At 48.9% G+C, this 7453-nt stretch overlaps 1 long non-coding RNA gene across 1 annotated transcript; it reads left to right on the forward strand.

Moving 5' to 3' along the window:
* Positions 1-2127: 2127 nt before the first annotated feature.
* LOC117436826 (uncharacterized) lies at positions 2128-4604 on the forward strand. The gene is made up of 3 exons (XR_004550142.1): positions 2128-2679; positions 3113-3227; positions 3571-4604. It is a non-coding gene; the product is annotated as an uncharacterized lncRNA (long non-coding RNA).
* The last annotated feature ends 2849 nt before the right edge of the window (positions 4605-7453 follow it).

Raw genomic sequence — 7453 nt, forward strand, 5'->3', positions numbered from 1 at the left:
AGCGCGTCACCACCCCTCTTTCCCCCCCCCCCCCGGGGCGGAGCGCGGCAGGGCCGGACGGGAGGAGCGGCGGGAGAGATGAAGCTCTATTGGGAAAGGGCTCCGGCGCAGCCCCGATCCCAGGCGGGGTTAAGGCAGAGAAGGGGCAGTTTGTGCCCGGGGGTCTGCGTGGGTCCTCTGCGGAGGTGCAGCCCCATGAGAGCGAGGGGACAGGAGATAGGGGAGTGCAAAAATCAGCCCCATCCCAGGGGAATGGTGCGCTGTAGGAATCCTTCATCTGCATCAGGCGATTGGCGATGCCTCAGAGAGGCTCCATTTAGAGGTGCAGTCTTCGTGTTCCTGAAGAACACCACTGATCTCAGCACCAGCCCAGGGGTGCTGAAGTCATCAAAGAATCCAAACGCTCAGGCTGCGGGATCGCACCAGCACCGTGTGTGTGCAGCAGCAGAACTGCCGGGGCAGGAGGCAGGTCCGTCCGAGCCCACCCTGCTGCCGGGCTCAGCTCTCCCTGCACTCCCGTTTGAAGACGGCAGCCACTTTCCATGTAGCAGTAACGTGAGAGAGAAGAATCTCCTCTGGGAAGAGCTCCTCAAGCTCCGTGGCTAACTCAGAGGCTTTTGCATCAAGATAAGGCAGGAGTGATTCCTTCAGGCTGGAAAACAGAGCAGAAGTAGTGTTAATAAATGGTGTATAGCAAACTACGAGTGCCACATGGCAGCAGCGTGTTCCTAAGCCTACTCAGTATACAGTGGTCTAATACGTGTATTTTGTACTAAGGAAGATCTAAGAGCCCATCAGAGGACCCCGCAATGGGAGGCTGCAGGTTAGAACCAAGCTGTGTGCATTCATCCAAGTGACTGCAGAAGGGCTTGTGTTTGGTGCTCATGAAGAGCAGCTCCTGGTGTATCCCAGCAGCGCTCCCAAAACCCCTTGTGTAAAATAAGGAAGACTTATGCATACAAGAAACAGGCAGCATGGCAACATGGTGCCTCGCGCATGCGCAGTAGCGTTTTGATCCTAAGCAGGTAATTGTTCCTAATTATGTCTTTCAACTTAAAGCACATTTAAAAGACCTCAGATTCTAGCTGATGCTGAAAAATAAATGCACAGATATGCTGGGATGGTTGCTTCTATGTGCTATAGAGAAAGAACACCCTGAAAACTGCTGCTGCTATCATGTTTTTTGCTCTCTCTGGTCCTATTTCCAGATAACCCAGTCAAACACAGGAACCCTTCTTTACAGGTCTTTCTTTAAAACAATTGAGGTTGAAATCAAGCAGGACCTTAACATCAACCCTGGCCTGCTCTGAAAATATGTCAGCTTTACCTGTAGAACCCAGGCCTCACCTCTCACTACTGTGCATCCTCTCAGGTCCTGGGTGTGTGTGTGTTTTGCCTTCCTTACATGCAAGTGAAGGCATATTTTAATAGCAGGGAATGTGTTTGAAAATATTTCTTGAAGAACTCTGAGGAGGTTGAATCTGTTGCTGTAATTTAGGACTACAAACAAGATTGTGATAGAAAAATACAATACTTTTATGTTCTGGTAATGTGCTTTGTGGCCACGATTTACGTAGCGGGTGTGAGCACAGTGACGTTTGAGACTAGCTAGTCCTTGTTGTCGCGAAAGTCATTGCTTTCTTTCCATCTTGCACAGCTATGAAAGGCTGATGTCTGTTACTGTTAAACTAGTAACATTGATCTGTCTGAAACTTCTTTTTTGATGTGGCTGATTTCTATATTTCAGAGGATGCTTTCAATAGTATGGAATCTAAGCCAACTGAAACAACATTAGAACACTCCCTAGGCGTTCGGGGTTTTTTTAATGAGTAAAGAGTGGCGATTTATTACCTCTATGAGGTAAGATTGGTGATTAAGGCTGTATTTCTGTAACAGAACAGCCACTGCTGCTTAAAAGTGATAAGCCACTGTGGGGATGGAAAGCAAAAGCATGGCCAGCATCTTCGTGCTTTTTCATGTGCTGGCTATTCCATCTTTCCATCTCTGTGAAGTTTCAGGAAAAGAACACCACAAGGGACATGCAGTTAAGTGTCATTTAATAAGAGATCAAGGCTTCAGAGGGGGTGGGTAGGGGTTTGGGGTGTTTGGGTTAGGGTTAGGGTTTGGCAACCACATAGAAGGTGTCTGTGTTGATGTCTGTTAACTGCAGATCATGCAGCCACCCAGATAAGCTTCAGTAGTTGCTAGTAGTATAATCACAACAGTATAAGGGTTTTACTGAACTTCTTGGAGATACTTTATGGTAGCTCTGAGAGTGTCAAAACAGCTTTCGAGGCTTCTCAGGTGTGCAGGGTGAGAGAAGATAGAGAAGGATGTTTGAACAAGCAGAGCAGCATGGTAGAAATCAGCTGTCAGACTGTCTTAGCTTGCTGTGGCATTGCAGCCTAAGCAGTGGCTTTTCCATGTGGTGAGCCATCGGGCAGATATGGTGAGTTAGTTTTGGCTGTGTATGCTCAAAATTCCATCACACGTACCTTTAAAAAGACCTTCCCTCTAGTAGCATCTCTCTCAAACAGTGAATTTACTTTGTTGCAGATCCAGCTTTTGTTGCAGTACTTGAAGAATGACCCCAGGAAGGCTGTGAAGAGACTTGCAATCCAAGATTTAAAGTTGCTGGCCAACAAGACACCACATACGTGGAGCAGAGAAAACATTCAGGTTGATGCATTCTTTTAGGCTATAATTTGTTAGGGAAATTTGCAATTAGTTGCAGGATTCTTTCCAGAAGAACAATTTTGGAGGTAAACAAACCTTGTAATCATGCATGTCTCTAAGACTGGAGAACTGTCTTATCATCTTTACCAATATTTGATCAGTGAGAGCTGATAACTTTTTTGCAACTGATTTTTAAGTAAGAAATGACTTAGAATTGGTGTTTCCTAGCATCTGAAACCCGCTGTCCTTTTTCTGCAAGCCATGTCCTAGGTCTGCTATTGAAACAGATGCTTCAGGACCTGACTCCTGATTTTAATTTCAGTAGAGTCTATTTTGACTCTCAAAACTTTTCATAGCCAAGTGCAACCAAACTTTTGAATACAGATGGCTCATGGGACTTCCTTCCCTCTGGATCTTTTCTCCTGCTACTCTTTAGGCACTCTGAATCTGCTCTTCACACTCCTTATGACAGCTTGAAGCTGGGCATGCTGTCTATTCTTTCCGTGTTATCGGGGACCATTGCCATAAACAGTACTTCAGCACTGCTCCAGGTAAGAAAACAAGATCAGCTTATTATCTTTGGCATTTTGGATGCTTTGACCTGTCTGTCTACTGATAATCAGTTTCATCTGAACATTTTGTAGTGTGTTCTTAAACTGGTTTTGAACTTCAGCATACTAGGGGAGAGACAGAATGTGTTCATTATATGTAAACTTAAAATGGGGTACTTGCATACCCACAAATAGTCATGGTCTAAGATTTTCTTCTTGATTTTGTGATTAATGTGCCTTATGAAAGATTTTCTTACCTTTGGGTCTTATATGCCCTCAGTGGTATGGTTTAGTGGTGGTCTTGGCAATCCTGGGGTAACGGTTGGACTTGGTTATCTTAAAGGTCTTTGCCGTTTCCAGTCCCAGGAGCTCTGCAGGAAGGGCCAACTCATGCGAATTGCAGAGCAACCATCTTTCCCTCCTGCATCCAGCCGGAGAGCATAGCCTGTCAGCACTGACCGTGCTTTGCAAGGCTGGGAAAAACACCCCGATGTGGAAGAGAGCATCCACTCCGCTGATGTCCGCAGGAGCAGCGTCTTCCCTTCTTGCTGCCAGCCCCGCTTCCCTCCCCGCGATTTCCAGGTCAAAGACACAGCGAAGAGCCCGAGTCGGAGACAGCCAAAAAGTTCGGTAGAGGAAGCTCTGGCTCAGCGTCTTCACTGTTCGCACTGTTTGCGCTGCCTCGCCTCCGCTTTAACCCGCTCAGGCACTGCCGGCCGGGACAGCCCGCAGCCTCCACCGCAGAGGCGGGCAGGAGCAGCACGGCTGGGCCGGCAGCACTGTCCTGGCACTTACACGGAGGGAAGGGAGGAGAAGAAAAGTGAGAGGAAAAGGAGCAGAGGGAAAATGCGAGTACGAAGAAGCCGCAGACAGCAAGGGAGAGGCAGGCGCGGGCTGCACTGGCACCCAGCGACGGCGGCCGGGACCGCTCCGGGAAGCGGCGGCGCTGGCTCCGGACCGGGCACCGCGACGGGAAGGGGAGTGGAGGAATCTCTCCTGAGGACTGGGCTTCCCAAAGCCCCTGCTCCTAAACTGGAGGAGCTGGGAGTTTCTAATAACCTACATTTTGGGGCGGGGAGAAAGGAAAGGGAAAAAGAAAAAGGGAAAAAGGAAAAAAATCCAAACCTCGACCTTTTCCCATGTAGTCCTCAAGGGTGCTTGTCCAAGCCACGAAAATGGGAAGTGCCTGGGGGAAGGTCGCATGCATTTCACTCTTTGTATGGCACCAGACTGTGTTACTTTCCAGTGCAGCTGAAGGAGAAATGAAGCCTTACTGGTGAGAACTGAACAAATCTTTCCAGATTCATCTACCTGTGTTTCACAAGTCTGAGAGCAAATCTGTCTTTTCCTGCAAGATAAAAAACATTTTGCATTTCATTTCAAAGAGACAAAGTTAAATAGTGCTGCATAACAAGGGCAATGTTTCAATAGGAGCCCCAGTAATAGATGTTCTATGCTGTGTAGTTTTATGTAGCAATGACAACATAGTCAATTGATGAATAAGTTAAAATGTTTTAGGACTCACTCAAAACCCACTCTATATAGCAGCGTAAGCATGTCCATTTTCCAGATAGGCTACATCCGTCAGTTATACGAAGTGAAGGGATAGGGAAAGCCTTCTGATATCATGAAAAATCTTTGAATGTAGCAAGCTTTTCTTTGCCTTTCTACTGTGCTTAATCTTACCCACCTAATCCTGTACAGCCATTCGCCTTACGGAAATATTTTGTGATATGGAGAAATTCTGTAGAAGGAAACAGGAGTATGCGAATTAGATTATACCCATAGCCTGGATCCATCTGGCACTGCCTGGTTTAGGAAAGCCAGAAGAGATCATACAATTTCCTCACCTTCCTGCTATGATTTTTACAACTGTCATGGTTTGAGCATGTTTTGAGGGTGTTTTTGTTCAAGGTTTTTTCCAGCCAGGGGGAGTCTGGGAGGAAGGAGAGACAGGACACCTGACCCAGGCTAGCCAAAGAGGTATTCCATACCATAGCACGTGATGCCCAGGATGCATACTGGGAAAGAGAAGGCTGGAGGGGTAGAGCTCGGGAGAAAAATGGAGGAGGGAGCACATGGTGCTCGGCCGGGCAGGGTGGAGTGAGTTATGGGTCGGTGGCTGGTGGGGTGTTGTATTCTTTTCACTTGCTGTTTGCTGTATCATTATTATTTGTAGTAGTAAATGGCAGTAGGGGTTTTGTGTTATGCCTTAGCAATTAAACTGTTCTTATTTCAATCCGTGGGGGCTACATTCTTTGGATTCTCCTTCCTAACTCTCAGGGAGTTGGGGGACTTGGTTTAAACCACGACATTTTTGGCGCCCAACGTGGGGCCCGAGGGATTGAGATAAGAACAGATCTGAGCGGATTTATGGTCTCTTGTCACAATGCTGATTTATTGGCTCTTAGAGGTTTTTCTCTGGATCTCGCTGTTTCGGGATTTTGCCGGGTACTTGGTGTATGGATTGGATGTGTTTGTGTTTGTGTCGGAGGCTTGTAATACGGTGGGGCTCTGGCAGCAGGGGGGGATGGACGTGGCCGTGGACTTGGACTTGTACCAGGCCGTCCCGCTGCTCTTCGCTGTCCTTGTCCTTATCCTCGTCGTCGTCTGTGTGGAGCTGCGTGAAGCCAGGAAGGAGCGGCCCCGGGAGCTGCCGGCAGCTGAAGCTGCCAGGGAGAGCGGCACGGGGAGCCAAACGGCTGTGGCAGAGCAGCGGGAGCAGGCGGGGGAGGAGCGGAGCAGGGCGGTAGCTGAGCAGCAGGATAAGGCTGTGGGGGGGCTGAGTCCTGCGGCCGTTCCCGACCCTCCGACGGCCGAGAGTGTCCCCCGGAAGTCGCCCGCCGACCCCCAGCAGGATGCAGGAGACTACGCAGCACTTCCCAGCAAGGCAGAGGAGGAACCGAGTCCTGCCGCCGTTCCGAACCCCGCAGCATCCGAGAATATTCCCCGGAAGTCACCCGCCGAGCCCCAGCAGGATACAGGAGACCAGGCAGCACTTCCCAGCAAGGCAGAGGAGGATCCGGACTCGGGAGAAGAGAAGCTGATGGTGGGAGAGCTGGCAAGCACGGCAGCTACATCAGCCCCAGTGACAAGTGCAGCAGCAGCATCTGAGAGTTCTGATGGTTTTGAATGGCTTTTGGGTGCCCTTGGGACCTGCCTGCTGATTGTAATGGTGATCGGCATGGTGGCACACACACAGAGTGTGTTCTACCCACGGCCATTTTGTCTGATCCCAAAAGTTAAGCAGAGTCAGGTTTGGGTCTTGTCTAGGGTTAGACAAGGATATAGGAGCACCAGGAGACTGTCCCCAAGTCTGGACAGTCATGAGTGGCAGGGCATGTGGGACAGTATAGCCGGGTATCTGATCCACTGGACCCCTCCAGTGCTTTGGAAGCATTGGAGGTGGAAGGCAGCTGTATGGAGTCCCCAGCAGCAAGCTGTAGAACTGCTGAAGGGGACGGTGAATGATTTTGGTGGGCCCAGATACTTCAGGCTATCAGTCCAGAGATGCAACTTAGAGATGTCTCATGATCGAGGGGTGGACTTAAGAGTGATGGTGTATTGAAAATGTGGGATCTGGGCATGACGTGAATGGTATGGAATAAGGGGTGGATAATGTCATGGTTTGAGCATGTTTTGAGGGTGTTTTTGTTCAAGGTTTTTTCCAGCCAGGGGGAGTCTGGGAGGAAGGAGAGACAGGACACCTGACCCAGGCTAGCCAAAGAGGTATTCCATACCATAGCACGTGATGCCCAGGATGCATACTGGGAAAGAGAAGGCTGGAGGGGTAGAGCTCGGGAGAAAAATGGAGGAGGGAGCACATGGTGCTCGGCCGGGCAGGGTGGAGTGAGTTATGGGTCGGTGGCTGGTGGGGTGTTGTATTCTTTTCACTTGCTGTTTGCTGTATCATTATTATTTGTAGTAGTAAATGGCAGTAGGGGTTTTGTGTTATGCCTTAGCAATTAAACTGTTCTTATTTCAATCCGTGGGGGCTACATTCTTTGGATTCTCCTTCCTAACTCTCAGGGAGTTGGGGGACTTGGTTTAAACCACGACAACAACTTATCTTAAAAGTCTCCCTTTTTCCACTTGAAAACGACCCAGGACTGGAAATATGAGGGCTGTACTAACACAGACTGTATATTCTGGCTAAAACCAGAAGTCATTCATTCTAGCAGTACCCTGATATATCTGGCATGCTTATAAATTTGGGAACTAGGCAA

The sequence above is a fragment of the Melopsittacus undulatus genome, chromosome 11 (genome assembly GCF_012275295.1).
Source record: "Melopsittacus undulatus isolate bMelUnd1 chromosome 11, bMelUnd1.mat.Z, whole genome shotgun sequence".
In the NCBI taxonomy this organism is placed as follows: Eukaryota; Metazoa; Chordata; class Aves; order Psittaciformes; family Psittaculidae; genus Melopsittacus; species Melopsittacus undulatus.